This window comes from Sinocyclocheilus rhinocerous, unplaced genomic scaffold, assembly GCF_001515625.1.
Source record: "Sinocyclocheilus rhinocerous isolate Xijiao unplaced genomic scaffold, SAMN03320098_v1.1 scaffold266, whole genome shotgun sequence".
In the NCBI taxonomy this organism is placed as follows: Eukaryota; Metazoa; Chordata; class Actinopteri; order Cypriniformes; family Cyprinidae; genus Sinocyclocheilus; species Sinocyclocheilus rhinocerous.
In genome coordinates this window covers 601-15,923 of record NW_015646999.1, presented here as the reverse complement: position 1 = coordinate 15,923, position 15,323 = coordinate 601, and the positions used below count along the sequence as shown (strand labels likewise).

The 15,323-nt window shown below is 43.1% G+C and overlaps 1 non-coding gene across 1 annotated transcript; it reads left to right on the top strand.

The window, feature by feature from the left end:
• Positions 1-3,179: 3,179 nt before the first annotated feature.
• Positions 3,180-3,253, top strand: trnaf-aaa (transfer RNA phenylalanine (anticodon AAA)). Its single transcript has one exon. It is a non-coding gene; the product is annotated as a tRNA-Phe (tRNA).
• Positions 3,254-15,323: the final 12,070 nt, after the last annotated feature.

Genomic DNA, 15,323 nt, shown 5'->3' with positions numbered 1-15,323 from the left:
CGTTCATTCGTTTACTTTTGACACTTCTTTTGTTGTTGCCCTAGTCTTCTTTTCTTTCTTGGCTAGACGCAGTGAGCACCAAATGCTCACATCAGGAGCTTTAACGCGCAGTTTGTCTCTTTATGGAGAGCAAAGGACAGGTCCCAGCTTGGAGAATGCGGGCATCGACCCTGCTACCTCTCACATGCTAAGCGAGCACTCTACCATTTGAGCTAATTCCCCTAACCATGGTGGAGTGACGTCCATCGCTCCAAAAAGACGCCTTCGAAGAGCGACCACCATACCACCCTGAAAGCGCTAGAGAGCTACAGGAAGTGTTGGCTGCATTTGGGAGAGGAAGGCTCTCCTCCATTATGTTTTTCTCTTTGTGTTTGTTTGTGAGCTGTTTTGGACTTTAGGTTAGTTTTTGGTGTGGTTTTTCAGTTTTAAACCACCTAACAGCAGCATTTTGCTGGCTGGAGGGTGGTTACCCCTCTTTTTTTGTTTTTGTTTTTTGTTTTTGTTTTTTCTTACAATGGACGGATTAATGGATAACGACATCATTAATTTACTTGTGATGTTGATGAAAAGTGCAGTATGGGAAAGAAGGGTGGTGGTAAAAAAGGAAAATGTTTTACTTGATGTGTGGAATGTGTTTAAGAGAAAAGTTGAGAAATATGTTGAATGCCTGTTTTATTTTTTTAAGTTTGAGGAAATTATGGATGTTTTTTATTGTGTTTTTACTCAGGAGGTCTTAAAGGTTTTAAATGACTTGGGGATGGAATTGTCATTTTTAAAAGATTAAACCATTCAATGACTCCTTTTTTAAATGTTTGTAAGTAAGATGTCTGTAAACTCTTAATTTTAGGAGTTTTATGTCAAAGAAATCATCGTATGTATTTTAATATGTTAAATGATTGATGTGTATGTTTGAATTGATAAATTTATTCAATAAAAAAAAATAATAAATAATAAAAATTCTCGCTTCGGGTGTGAGAGGTCCCGGGTTCAAATCCCAGACGAGCCCTTGGTGAGGCTTGGTCCTGAAGCTAGTTTGTCTCTTTAGGTTCACAAGCAATTATCAAGTTTTTGGTCAATCGGGCAGAAATACAAGCAAAGCCAGGTCAGTTAGCTCAGTTGGTTAGTGTGTGGTGCTAATAATGCCAAGGTCACAGGTTAGATACCCGTATGGGCTAGTTGCGTTTCTTCTCTGGGAGCTCAACTCTATTCTTCTGGCAATGTGACGTGTGGTCTCACAGAAATCACCGCTGGCTTAACAGTTTGCAACTGAGCTGAAATAGCTCAGTTGCGAGAGCGTTAGACTGAAGATCTAAAGGTCCCTGATTAGAACCCAGATTTCCATGGTGTGGTGGTTAGCACTCTGGACTTTGAATCCAGTGATCCGAGTTCAAATCCCTATTTTAACATCAATTTGCGCGGGACCCTGTCTGAAAATATTTTTGGCAGCAGTGAGCCCCAAAAGCTCACATAAGGAGCGTCAACGCGCAGTCTGTCTCTTTAAGGAGAGTTAAGGGCAGGTCCCAGCTTGGAGAATGCGGTCATCGATCCCGCTACCTCTCGCATGCTAAGCAAGCGCCCTACCATTTGAGCTAATTCCCCTGACCGTGGTGGAGTGACGTCCATCGCTCCGAAAGACGACTTCGAAGAGCGACTGCTATTATAACGGGCTTGACGAAAAGAGGCCATCTCTCCTCTGTACTGGCACCTTTGCACTGGCTGACATTTAGTTGTAGAATTAACAAAGAGATTGTGCTTTTGTTTTTAAGACCCACTTGGTCTTGTTACCCCAGTATGTATTTTTGTGGATTCCTGTATTACGTAGGCAACCTTTGGATCACTCAGGTCGTGCAGCCAACTTGTCCCCTCGGTTTCCAACAGTGGCTTAAAGTCTACGGGAAGTCTGGCCCTTTCAGCTGTCCTCACTAAGATCCCTTTACATGTTAGGTTCAGCCCCATTTTTAAATCCATTCAGAGGCCAACGTTCATTCATTTACCTTTGACACTTCTTTTGTTGTTGCCCTAGTGTTCTTTTTTTTCTCGGCTAGACGTTTGCACAGGCAGGTTAGTTGGTCTAGGGGTATGATTCTCGCTTCGGGTGTGAGAGGTCCTGGATTCAAATCCCGGACAAGCCCTTGGTGAGGCTTGGTCCTGAAGCTATTTTGTCTCTTTAGGTTCACAAGCAATTATCAAGTTTTTGGTCAATCGGGCAGAAATACAAGCAAAGCCAGGCCAGTTAGCTCAGTTGGTTAGAGTGTGGTGCTAATAATGCCAAGGTCACGGGTTAGATACCTGTATGGGCTAGCTGCTTTTGTTCTCTTGGAGCTCATCTCTCCTCTTCTGGCAATGTGACGTGTAGTCTCATAGAAATCCCCGCAGGCTTAACAGTTTGCAGTTGTGGCTGAAATAGCTCAGTTTCGAGAGCATTAGACTGAAGATCTAAAGGTCCCTGGTTAGAACCCAGATTTCCATGGTGTGGTGGTTAGCACTCTGGACTTTGAATCCAGAGATCCGAGTTCAAATCCTGATTTTGCCACAAATTTGCGCGGGACACAGTCTGAAAATATTTTTGGCAGCAGTGAGCCCCAAAAGCTCAATTAAGGAGCGTCAACGGGCAGTCTGTCTCTTTATGGAGAGTAAAGGGCAGGTCCCCGCTTGGAGAAGGCGGGCATCGATCCCGCTACCTATCGCATGCTAAGCGAGCACTCTACCATTTGAGCTAATTCCCCTGACCATTGTGGATTGACGTCCATCGCTCCAAAAAACGCCTTCGAAGAGCGACTTCTATTATAACGGGCTTGACGAAAAGAGGCCATCTCTCCTCTGTACTGGCACCTTTGCACTGGCTGCCATTTAGTTGTAGAATTAACAAAGAGATTGTGCTTTTGTTTTTAAGACCCACTTGGTCTTGTTACCCCAGTATGTATTTGTGTGGATTCCTGTACTGCGTAGGCAACCTTTGGATCACTCAGGTCGGTTAGCCAACTTCTCCCCTCGTTTTCCAACACTGGCTTAAAGTCTACGGGACATCTATATGAGTCTTGCTTTGGGTTCGAGAGGCCCTGGATTCAAATCCCAGACGAGCCCTTGGTGAGGCTTGGTCCTGAAGCTATTTTGTCTCTTTAGGGTTACAAGCAATTATGAAGTTTTTGATCAATTGGGCATAAATCCATAAAAAGCCAGGCCGGTTAGCTCAGTTGGTTATAGCGTGGTGTTAAAAATGCCAAGGTCGTGGGTTCGATACCAATACGGGCCACCTGCTTTTGTTCTCTGGTAGCTCATATCTCCTCTTCTGGCAATGTGACTGGTGGTTTCACAGAAATACCCGCTGGCTTAACTTTTTGTGGTAGAGGCCGAAATAGCTCAGTTGGGAGAGTGTTAGATTGAAGATCTAAAGGTGCCTGGTTTTGGCAGATGTCACCTGTATTTTCCTTTTGTTCGATGGGGCCACGGACCAAATTTCACTGGGTTCCAACCCCTCTGTCTAACTGCTTCCCTACAGCCACAGCACTATCTGCCTCCCAGACGGCCACCAACCAGCCCTTGTTGGTTCCATGGTGTAATGGTTAGCACTCTGGATTTTGAATACTGCGTTCTGAGTTCAAATCTCGGTGGAACCTGCGTGTTTTCTTGCAGCAGGAAAAAAAAAAAAGCACCAGTTAGGCACTTCTGCTGGCTAGCCTGTAAGTTATTTAGTCTTTGCTGCCCTGTGAGCAGTAGCTGCTCCTGTCAATGTTCCATGGTGTGGTGGTTAGCACTCTGGACTTTAAATCCAGTGATCCGAGTTCAAATCCCTGTTTTGCCACTAATTTGCGCGGGAATCGGTGTGAAAAATTTTTTTGGCAGCAGTGAGACCCAAAAGCTCACATAAGGAGTGTCAACGCGCAGTCTGTCTCTTTAGGGAGAGTAAAGGGCAGGTCACAGCTCAGAGAATGCGGCCATCGATCCAGCTACCTCTCACATACTAAGCGAGCGCTCTACCATTTGAGCTAATTCCACTGACCACGGTGTAGGGACGTCCATCGCTCCAAAAAGACACCTTCGAAGAGCGACTGCTTTTATAACGGGCTTAACAAAAAGAGGCCATCTCTCCTTACGTAGGCAACCTTTGGATCACTCAGGTCGTGCAGCCAACTTCTCCACTCGGTTTCCAACACTGGCTTAAAGTCTACGGGACATCTGGCCGTTTCAACTGTCCTCCCTAAGATCCCTCTAAATGTTAGGTCCAGCCACATTTTTAAATCTATTTAGAGGCCAACTTTCATTTGCTTGCTTTTGACACTGTCTCGAGGTGTTTGATTACTTCCATGTTAGTTCATTTTCCTTCTTTTGTTGTTGCCCTAGTGTTCTTTTTCTCTCGGCTAGACTCTTGCACAGGTGGGCTCGTTGGTCTAGGGGTATGATTCTTGCTTTGGGTTCGAGAGGCCCTGGTTTCAAATCCCAGACGAGCCCTTGGTGAGGCTTGGTCCTGAAGCTATTTTGTCTCTTTAGGGTCACAAGCAATTATGAAGATTTTGATCAATCGGGCATAAGTCCAGAAAAAGCCACGCCAGTTAGCCCAGTTGGTTATAGCGTGGTGCTAATAATGCCAAGGTCGTGGGTTCGATACACATACGGGCCAGCTGCTTTTATACTCTGGGAGTTCATCTCTCCTCTTCTGGTAATGTGACTGGTGGTTTCACAGAAATACCCGCTGACTTAACTTTTTGTGGTAGGGGCCAAAATAGCTCAGTTGGGAGAGTGTTAGACTGAAGATCTAAAGGTGCCTGGTTTTGGCAGATGTCACCTGTATTTTCCTTTTGTTCGATGGGGCCACTGACCAAAATTCACTGGGTTCCAACCCCTCTGTCTAACTGCTTCCACACAGCCACAGTACTATATGCCTCCCAGACGGCCACCAGTGAGCCCCAAAAGCTCACATAAGGAGCGCCAACACGCAGTCTGTCTCTTTAGGGAAGTGAGAGTAAAGGGCAGGTCCCAGCTTGGAGAATGCAGGCATCGATTCCGCTACCTCTCGCATTCTAAGCTAGTGTAGTATGTAGCTCACAATGTAACTGATGTGCTACACCTAGTAATGGTGTTCAGTATGGGCCAATTGATCAGAAGAAAGGAACATCTACTGGAGAGAGGATATGATGCTACTGGTGAGTGAATAGTCAACACAGTTTAATTCTGATTTATATAAGAATTTATATTGATAAAAGAAATTATCTCTTTGTAATTTGTTTCAATTAGAAGTATCACAAATTTACAATTAATTGGTAGTACCTGAACAGTTGTCACAAATTATTCTGTTATCTCTTATAGGACCAAGAATTTAACAGTTCAACAACCTCAGTACAGTTTGATGACGTTTCGCGCACTTCACACAGTGTGACAAAATTAATTCTCAAAAACAAAACTGTGTCTGTTTCTTTCAAATCAATTCTCAATACATCGACTTTGAAAGTTCCACTTTTCAAGTGCACTCAATCACATTTCTCGTTAGATCAATGTTTAATGCAGGGAGTTTCTGGAGAAACGCTCCGTGCAGCTGTCTCATTTGCTCTCGTCTCTCTCTCTGCTGAAAGCAGCAGCGCCCGCGCAGCCTGTGGGCGGGACTTATGAATGTGCTGTTAACACTGGCTCTTAGGAAAGTCAGTCACCGAAATGAGAACAGTGATTGGACGAAACTCCTTCTGGAACTTTCCTCCCTTTTCTTTCAAAACTCAACAGTATATTCAACAATATTGATTGAAAACACAAGAAAGAATGAATTGATTCATTTGAACAAGTTTGTGAATTAAACGACCCAATTGATCCAAATTCGTGAATCAAATGATTCAGTTCAGAGAGTCGAACACTCGTTCGATCAGTTCAAGTTTAAAAGATGAATCTCTCCGTTTCAGAAGTAAAAATCAAACAAGTTCGAAGTATCAGAGTCTTTTGTGTCCAAAAGAACAAGAAAAATTGGAATTCTCCTACCAGTTGATGGTTTCAAATCACAGTTCAAAGGTCCGTGGGCAGCTCGCCATGTATGCACATGTAATCGCGTACGAACCCAGATGATTCCACACCAAAGGATTACGTTTGGCACAAAACAGGAAACTCTCGCAGGAGATCATGTTCATAGAAAGAAACAGGAAAAAAAAAACAGCCAGAGCAGAATAAAATGATATATTCTCACAAGGAAGATTAATCATAGGGCTTCAACACTCTGGGATCCGCTCCGTCTATACTCCTCCGATTTTCACTTCACTCTTCTTTCGCTTTCTGACGACAACACCTCAGGCTGACACATCAACTTTGAAAGTTTCACTTTTCAAGTGCACTCAATCACATTTATCGTTAGATCAATGTTTAACGCAGGGAGTTTCTGGAGAAACGCTCCGTGCTGCTGTCTCATTTGCTCTCGTCTCTCTCTCTGCTGAAAGCAGCAGCGCCCGCGCAGCCTGTGGGCGGGACTTATGAATGTGCTGTTAACACTGGCTCTTAGGAAAGTCAGTCACCGAAATGAGAACAGTGATTGGACGAAACTCCTTCTGGAACTTTCCTCCCTTTTTCCTTTTCTTAGCTTTCTTCAACTTAATTTTTAAATCATTTTTAATCTTCTAACTGGTAACCTGGTTACCCGGGTTACACTCTCCCCCCCCCTTGAAGATATGCACGTCCCGCTGCATCCTTTAGGCTGCAAAGTCAATGCAGAAGGGCATCCACCACACATTTACATAGGGGTATCTCCAAGAGAATCGGGCTCCTCCAATGAAGCAGTGAAAGCTGTGCTAAGCCCCTGCAGTAAGGACTGTATGACCAGAGAAAGGGGATTACCTAATTGAGGATACTGTAGCCTTTTCGGTGGCTCATGGCGTCTTTGCGAACGTCTGGGGGCATCTTCTAGACTCTGACCAGTCTCCATTGGGCTGTCTCAAGGACTTGTCGAATGAATTGTTCCTCCATGTGTCAGAGCATCATTCCTTTCATCCGCTCCACTGAAAGTCCCGGGTGAGGGTTCATCTGACTCCTGATCCTGCACAGGTATGCTACTCAGCACATCCGTACCTGTAGGGTTCTTCATTACTGAATTTCCTTTTTCAGGTTCATCATATGGAACTCCATCTCTGACATCAGGTTGGTCAGGTAAGTTCACTTGCGACTTCACTGGAGTAGGTTGCTCAGTATCTGTACTAATCACAGTTCTCGTTTTAGGAAAAACGTCTGCTGTCACTCCACTTCTTGACTGCTGCTCAGGTTTAGAATTGGAGAGGATTCTGTTTTCAATTCTCGGTAAGTACCCAGGTGTGTAACAACTTGCAGAGTCATCTTCAGATTCAGAATCCTGGGTTTCACTCTCAGACTCTCTTGAAACAGGATCTGCTCGAGTTCTAGGCTTGTGGGGTTTCTTCGGGCTTACTGGTTCCTCAGGTTTTTTTTTCTTTTTGCAGAAATCCACAGGGAAGTAGCAGATCACGATGCAATGTGCGAAGTGGCCCATCCTTGCCCTCTGATTGAATGGTATAGACTGGTAAGTCGCCAGCTTTCTTGATCACAACATATACTCCTTTCTCCCACTTATCCGCCAACTTATTCTTTCCTCTCAGTCTAACATTCTTCACCAGAACGCGATCACCGGCATCAAGGGATGAAGCGACCACTCTCTCGTCAAACCTCCTCTTTGTAGGATTTCTATCATGAACAGATACACCATTGAATCAACCATCATGAGGTCTAAACTAATCACCCCATCACATGACGTGATTATTCTGGGTTGACTTCCCATCAACCCTTGTCGTTATCTCCTCCTCAGAAGAATTGGAAGAGTGATCAAAAACTAATCCAATCAGGAGACAACAGAGATCTTTTTGTATCGAGAACTAAAAAGTTATTTCACAACCTATAGATACCTCGTGATGTCTCGTGATCGCACAATATATGGAACTATTATATCCAACAGGAAAAGGACGAGTACATTAACTGATACCCTCAAGCCTGCAAAAACAACAGACCTAAAGAACAGTGATAACGTGATTCAATCAAACTCAGCAAACCACAGCGTGACACCACATGACCCATTGAACATCTGCTTCCTGCCTTTCTGAAACCCAACTGACCCGCGTTCATTTCTTACAACAAAAGAAATAGAACCTTGCATGACGATTTTGAAAGACAATCATTTAAAATAATTTAAAAGTATAAAAGGGCAGCTATATTCACAAATAATAAAGTTTTGTGCCTTTCTATGCTTGATGTGTTTATTGTAACCTATGAAGTTTAATCGATGTTTTATAACCCCTTTTAATAGATAAAGTTATTAAAGGTACTCTGTGTATGCCAGATATGTGAAGTCTGATGTTGAACGAAAGCTTATTTCCAGAACAGTGAGATGAGTGAAAAGCTGTTATTTTGAACAGTGTGTGTTGTACGACACTTTATAGGAAGTTATTAAGACTTGCAGAAATACTCCCCCACAGGAAGCATGTGATCCATGCATGATAAAGGAACAGTAGGGGGCGTGGCTGAGCCCCGCAGCCAATATCCGATTGGAAGATCGCGTCGTGGGGTGGACCAAAATCAGCCTGCTTAAAACTGGACACAAAGCCCTCGTGGCTTGCTCGCTTGCTCTCTCTCTCTCTAGATCTTTGGCTTTTCGCCTTGGTGACCGCACTACAAAGCGCTCACATGCTGTAACATCATGAGAGCGAGACTCCAGAACTCAAACACTTCGTTGAAACTTTGTGACTGCCAGAGATCTTCAAAAGCCTAAAGTCTTACAAACTCAGACTCTTTCAGAATAACTGCCAAAGCCTCTGCGTCACCAGGAAACCCCATTCATCAGGAGGGCATCCCCAGAAACTACGTCATCCAAACGACAGATCAGCAACCAATCAAAGGCGCTGGGATTCCCTGAAAAGCCAGCAACTGGGAAACTCCGCTCAGCTGTCACTAAAACGCAAGTAACAAGCAAAATCTTTTCATCTCTTGCTGAATCGGTGCTGAACTAATTAAACAGTAACGATAAGACAAATCTCTGCTTTGTGATTCTCTCAGGTTGTAAGTTAAAGAACTAGTAGCTTTCTAGAATTTTGGGACTTCCTCAGAACTCCGTTACTCATTTCCTGAACCTTTTGTGTGTATGTGTGTGTGTTTTTTCATTAGTTTAGTTTAATGTAATCTAGAATAGTGAATAAACTGTTTTATTCATTATAAAGAAGTATTGTCTTGTGTCGTGTAATTTTAAAGTCTAAACTCTGCTCAGATCCAGCTACCTAGCTCGTAGCTTATAAATTATCACAAGCATGTATTAGCCTTTGGCCAGGGATAGTACAAATATTCAAATTGGTAAGATATACTGACGATTAACGTCTCGCTGGATGACCGTTGATAAAGTGTAAACTATCAATTTTGGTATCAGTTCAATCAGGTTGATCTTGAATCTTCAGATTCGATTCCCCCTCTGAAAACCTGAGCTAAAATAAAAGAGTTAATTTTCCCTTATTCTTACATATTGGTGGAGTATCGAAAGCGGGCAGATTTGAATAAAAAAAAAATTCATAAAACCAAGACATTATTGTGAATCTTTTCTATTTTTATCCGGAAGAATAGATTAGATACAGAGAAACAGAGTTTGTTGTGTTACTGTATACTATTGTGGCATGCCAGCGTGTTGAATGTTTGAATGTGCAACTCGAGTTGTTTAAAGTAGTGAACTGCAGTAAGAACATTTACATTTTGTCTGTCGAGACAAAAACTAAGTCGCTCTAAAGCGCATGAAGAGAGAAGCGAGCATGTTCCTTGTTTTTCTCTCTCTTAAAAGGCCTTCATAGTTCGATTTGTTGGTGCGTGTTCCACTTCCAAATTCGTCTGTGCTATTCATCTCCAGGCTTGAGAATTAACTTAGCTAATTAATGCTCTCTTGCCATTTATTCACTAAAACTAGTGAACTTGAAAATGTGGCGCTCAGAGAGTGTCCAAACGTTATTTTTATGGGAGATTGTGGTTAAATCCACGTGTGTTTTTGTCTGTATAAATAAGTGCTGAGATCCGCCGAGATCTCAATAACAGTTATTGTATTAATTGCAGTAAATTTGTACATTAATTTACCTCACTCGAACGAGTTGAGTGTTCAGCGCTATAAAGATAAGAATCTAAAGAGTGCTTTTTAGTTGTTCAGTGTCAAATGCGCCGCCATTTCACGTGAAGAGCGTAAGCTGTTTGTAACCGTAAACTGTGTATAACTGCATGCTAGCTATTGCAGGGTACGTTGCCATAGTAACAGCCGTAACCCGGAAGTTCTAAGAAACCTTTTCCGGAGGTGACTTACAAGCGCGCAAGCACAGGTCACCGGCGCCATTTTTTTTATTTTTATTTTTTCTCTAGCTATTTGTAAACAAATAGCATGAGCTAAGCTAACTGAAGCTAACGCTTTTGCATTGAAGCCTATGCAAAGCTATTAGCATTGAAGGCTAGCGGTTAGCATTCGGTAGCATCTTGTGGTCTTGAATGCAGTGTTTTAAAGTGTTGTGTCTGAAGTGTGTATCTGAACCTTCACACTAGTGGGTTCTTTCACCTTATCTCTCTTCTCCTCTCCTCCCACTGAAAAGAACGTTGACAGATGCAAACTTACTAAACCTTACTGTAACTGTTACGCGATTTTTACCAACCATCAGATTAGCAATCTCACAGTTAGTTTTAATCACGGTCGTTTAAAGGTTTGTCCTTTCCCCTTCAGCCTGTTTACTATACCAGTTTAAAAGCTGTTGTTTTATTAGCAACTAATTATGGTTCTCATCCTCATTACCTTAATGTTACGTTGTGATTAATTCAGCTATAACTGCTCTTATAATATTAATGGCATCAGTAGATATTACGAATTTAAGTAATTATGGATTTGAAATTGTAATTTCATTTCATAATTAATTACAGATTTGGAATTTTCATTTCATTTCATAAATTAATTTAAGTTCCTGCTTTCACATAGCAACAATATCTACTGATTATTTTAATTATAAATTGCTTTTATAATCTAATGACAACAACATTAGAATCTTTAATCATTAACTATCAATAGGGCTCTGAAATTTTTAATTGCATTTTTTAGTAATTAGGATGGTACGGATTAAGCTAATTATAATTGCCCTTATGATTGTCGTAACATCAGTGGGTATTAGTAACTTGCTATCCTTAGGGATTCAAAGTTTCTAATTTAATTTCATAATTAATTACACATTTGAAAGTTTAATTTCAGTTAATAATTAATTACAGTTCCTGTTTCCCTATTGCAACAATACTTATTGATGAAATTTAATTATAAATTGCTCTTATAATTTAATGACAACAACATAAAACTTTGTAGTTAATTAGGGTTGGGTTGCCCTGCTTCAAGGTACTTACTGATTAATTTAAATTTTAATTGCTCTCATCAATTTTAATGATAACATCATTAAATTTTAACCAGGAAATACCATTTCTAATTTGAAATTCTAATTTCATTTGCAATTAAGTTCTGCGTCTACCTGTTAGGCCTTCTTTTCTCTCTCCTTCATTTATTTAATTAACTCAGCTAAAATTTTACAGGTTTTTCCCTCTGCTTAAGCCTGTTAGATAGCGCTCCCCCTAGTGCTTGGTTGGTGAAGCGACATTGTCTCCACTGTGGGTCACAGCAAGCAGAGTCACCCGTTCCGACGTAACCTGGTGCGGGCTGGGGGAAAACTGAATATTTCCATCCTAGTATTGAAAGTGAAGGTACGCAGTGAGGCATCAGCAATAGGGCATCGGAGGAGGAGTCAACAAAGGCTAACTGGGCGAAGGTTTGGATATACCACCCTGTCGGCTATTGACGAGGTACGTCAGACTACGGTCTGCACTGACGGGTAGCTTGCAGGGCTTAGCCCCATTTTCTTTTCAGGCCAGTTAGTCGTTGACGCGCCTCACTCGAGTACTGCCCGGTTGTGCTAAAAGCCGTAGCTGTTTGAGAGGCTCACTGCAGTATGTGAGGACTGAGTGTCCGGTGACCTTACAGGAGCTCACTTGGTGCGCTCGGGGCAGTGGGCCCTGCCACTGGACTCCAAAGGACCAATTTAACTCACCACCAAGCCTAGTTTATAAAACATTAACCCTTCCAATTAGCAAAACCCCAAAAGAAAGTTAGGGTTTCCTCAAAACTTAGGTCAGCTTGTTTTATCCTCCTTAAACAGCAAAACCAATCCCCTAGATGTATCAATTTAACAGCGCCACCACCCCGTCATTTTTCCTAGCATTGGGAGCAAAACTTCTCTCTCCTTCTTCTCTCTCTCAGCTGTTTTCTTCTGAGGTGACTACTGCGGCTGTTTGCTGGGATTTTGCCTGTCAAAATCATAAAGCAGAGAACTTTAGAAATTGAACAAGTATTTGTGAAACTTGAGAACGTCGGTTCAAAAATTGTCTTCCATTTACCTTCCACTCTCTTGTGAAACCCTACCCAGCTAAGGCTAAAAAAGGTCAACAAGAGGACTGATAGGCGTCCGCCAAAAATTGAACACTCATCTACAAACTATCTAATTGGTGTATGGTGTCAATCTTACCCGCTAAGAAACCAATACTGTCATTTTTATTGTTTTTCATTCACCCGGAGGAACTTTAATAACAATCACAGTCCTGGTATTTAGAAATCCCCATTTCCAAACACCGGTTTAGAAGCATCCTTCTAAATCAAACTTAACAAAAAAAGTAAAGAGAAGAAAAATTAATTATACTCATTCTGCTACCAGAAAAGGGTATTTTGTTGTTTTATCTTTCACTCTCATCTTACCATTAACTTTCTTTCCTTACAAAAAAAAAACTTTCTCTTACAGGAAAATTGGAAGCAGCCAATTATTATTCTGTTCCTTGCTCTGTTTGTTATTTTTCTTTTCTCCCTCTGTTCTCTAGCTGTGCTACCTGTGTGTGCTTACTAATTTTCCCCACAGAGACTACAAATTAGAAGCACACCCACCAGAGGATCACAGTCGCTGAGAACTACACTCACCTGTCCATTACACACTCACCGTCAAACCACACTTGACATTGCACACTTACACCTCTGTTTTGCCTTGTTTGCCTGTTTTTGCTCTTCTTCAAGGTCTGTGTCAGTCTAGGTTCTAGATCTCCCTCACCGCGCCAAAACATGTCTCGCACAACAGACTCTGTTGGCCACTGGGAGGACCTCGAGACATGGCTAAGTGTTGCAACAGACAGCCTCCTACCTAAGGCTGCTGAAACACTGACGCATCAGACACAGGACCAGCTGGATGACAACATAGCAAACCTCATGAAACAAGACCCAAGTCAGAGCTACAGTCACAAAGAATTAGCAAAGATCACCGGCTCCTTAAGCCACACACTCATCGCCACCCTCAAGCTGAGCGACAGGCACGCCGCCCATCTCCAGCAGGAGCTAACACGCGCACAACGACGCGTCGAGCAGATAGAACTGGAGGCTCAGGAACGACAGGAAGGGCATGATGAAGTGGAACAAGGCGCCGAGGAGGAGATCACTAGGCTAAAAGAGACCCTAGCAGCTGCTACCCAAGAAATGGAACGAGGCAAGGCTGACTACGCTGATCTCTCCAGCAAGCTACAATATGCAGAACAGCTCCTGGAAAAGGCAAAGGCCGACTTCAGAGACAAGAACGGCCGAATCAAAGCCCTTGAAACTCACCTGGAGGAGTCAAGAAATGAGATCAGTCGCCTAACACTACAGCTGGACTACATCAAAGAGAAGTCCGACAGCATCAGAGAGGAACTCAGACATGCCTACGAGCTGCGCCCTGAGCCTACAAGGACACGACGGGCACCCGTCTCACCCCTGCCAAGCAGGACCGGGTCACCTGTTCCTCGACTGACACGTGAGCAAAAGGGGGAGGGGGCAGTGCTGAAACATTCACCGACTCCCTCTGAAGAACCTTACCTCACGACAAAGCTAAGAGAACTTGCTCCAGCCAGCCACAGAGCATCACACGGCTTGGACCTAAAAGACCTCAACAAGCTCGCCAGAAACATTGGCAAAGTACTTGAGAACGTTGAGAACGTCGGTTCAAAAATTGTCTTCCATTTACCTTCCACTCTCTTGTGAAACCCTAGGCTAAAAAACGCATCTAGGAACGATCTAATTGGTGGACGGTGTCAATCTTAACAGCTAAGAAACCAATACTGTCATTGTTATTATTTTCCCTTCACCCGAAGGAATTTTAATAGCAACCACAGCCCTGGTATTTAGAAATCCCCATTTCCAAACACCGGTTTAGAAGCATCCTTCTAAATCAAACTTAACAAAAAAAGTAAAGAGAAGAAAAATTTATTATACTCATTCTGCTACCAGAAAAGGGTATTTTGTTGTTTTATCTTTCACTCTCATCTTACCATTAACTTTCTTTCCTTACAAAAAAAAAGAAAAACTTTCTCTTACAGGAAAATTAGAAGCAACAAATTATTCTGTTCCTTGCCCTGTTTATTATTATTTTTCTTTTATCCCTCTGTTCTCTAGCTGTGCTACCTGTGTGTGCTTACTAATTTTCCCCACAGAGACTACAAATTAGAAGCACTTTTCTCTTCTTCAAGGTCTGTGTCAGTCTAGGTTCTAGATCTCCCTCACCGCGCCAAAACATGTCTCGCACAACAGACCCTGTTGGCCACTGGGAAGACCTCGAAACCTGGCTAAGTGTTGCAACAGACAGCCTCCTACCTAAGGCTGCTGAAACACTGAAACATCAGACACAGGACCAGCTGGATGACAACATAACAAGCCTCATGAGACAAGACCCAATTCAGAGCTACAGTCACAAAGAGCTAGCCAAGATCACCGGCTCCTTAAGCCACACACTCATCGCCACCCTCAAGCTAAGCGAGGCACGCCGCCCATATCCAGCAGCAGCTAACACACGCTCAACGACGCGTCGAGCAGCTAGAACTGGAGGCTCAGGAACGACGGGAAGGGCCTGATGAAGTGGAACAAGGCGCCGAGGAGGAGATCACTAGGCTAAAAGAGACCCTAGCAGCTACTACCCGAGAAAGGGAACAAGGCAAGGCCGAATTAAGAGACAAGAACGGCCGAATTAAAGCCCTTGAAACTCACCTGGATGAGTCAAGAAACGAGATCAGTCGCCTAACACTACAGCTGGACTACATCAAAGAGAAGTCCGACAGCATCAGAGAGGAACTCAGACATGCCTACGAGCTGCGCCCTGAGCCTACAAGGACACGACGGGCACCAGTCTCACCCCTGCCAAGCAGGACCGGGTCACCTGTTCCTCGACTGACACGTGAGCAAAAGGGGGAGGGGGCAGTGCTGAAACATTCACCGACTCCCTCTGAAGAACCTTACCTCACGACAAAGC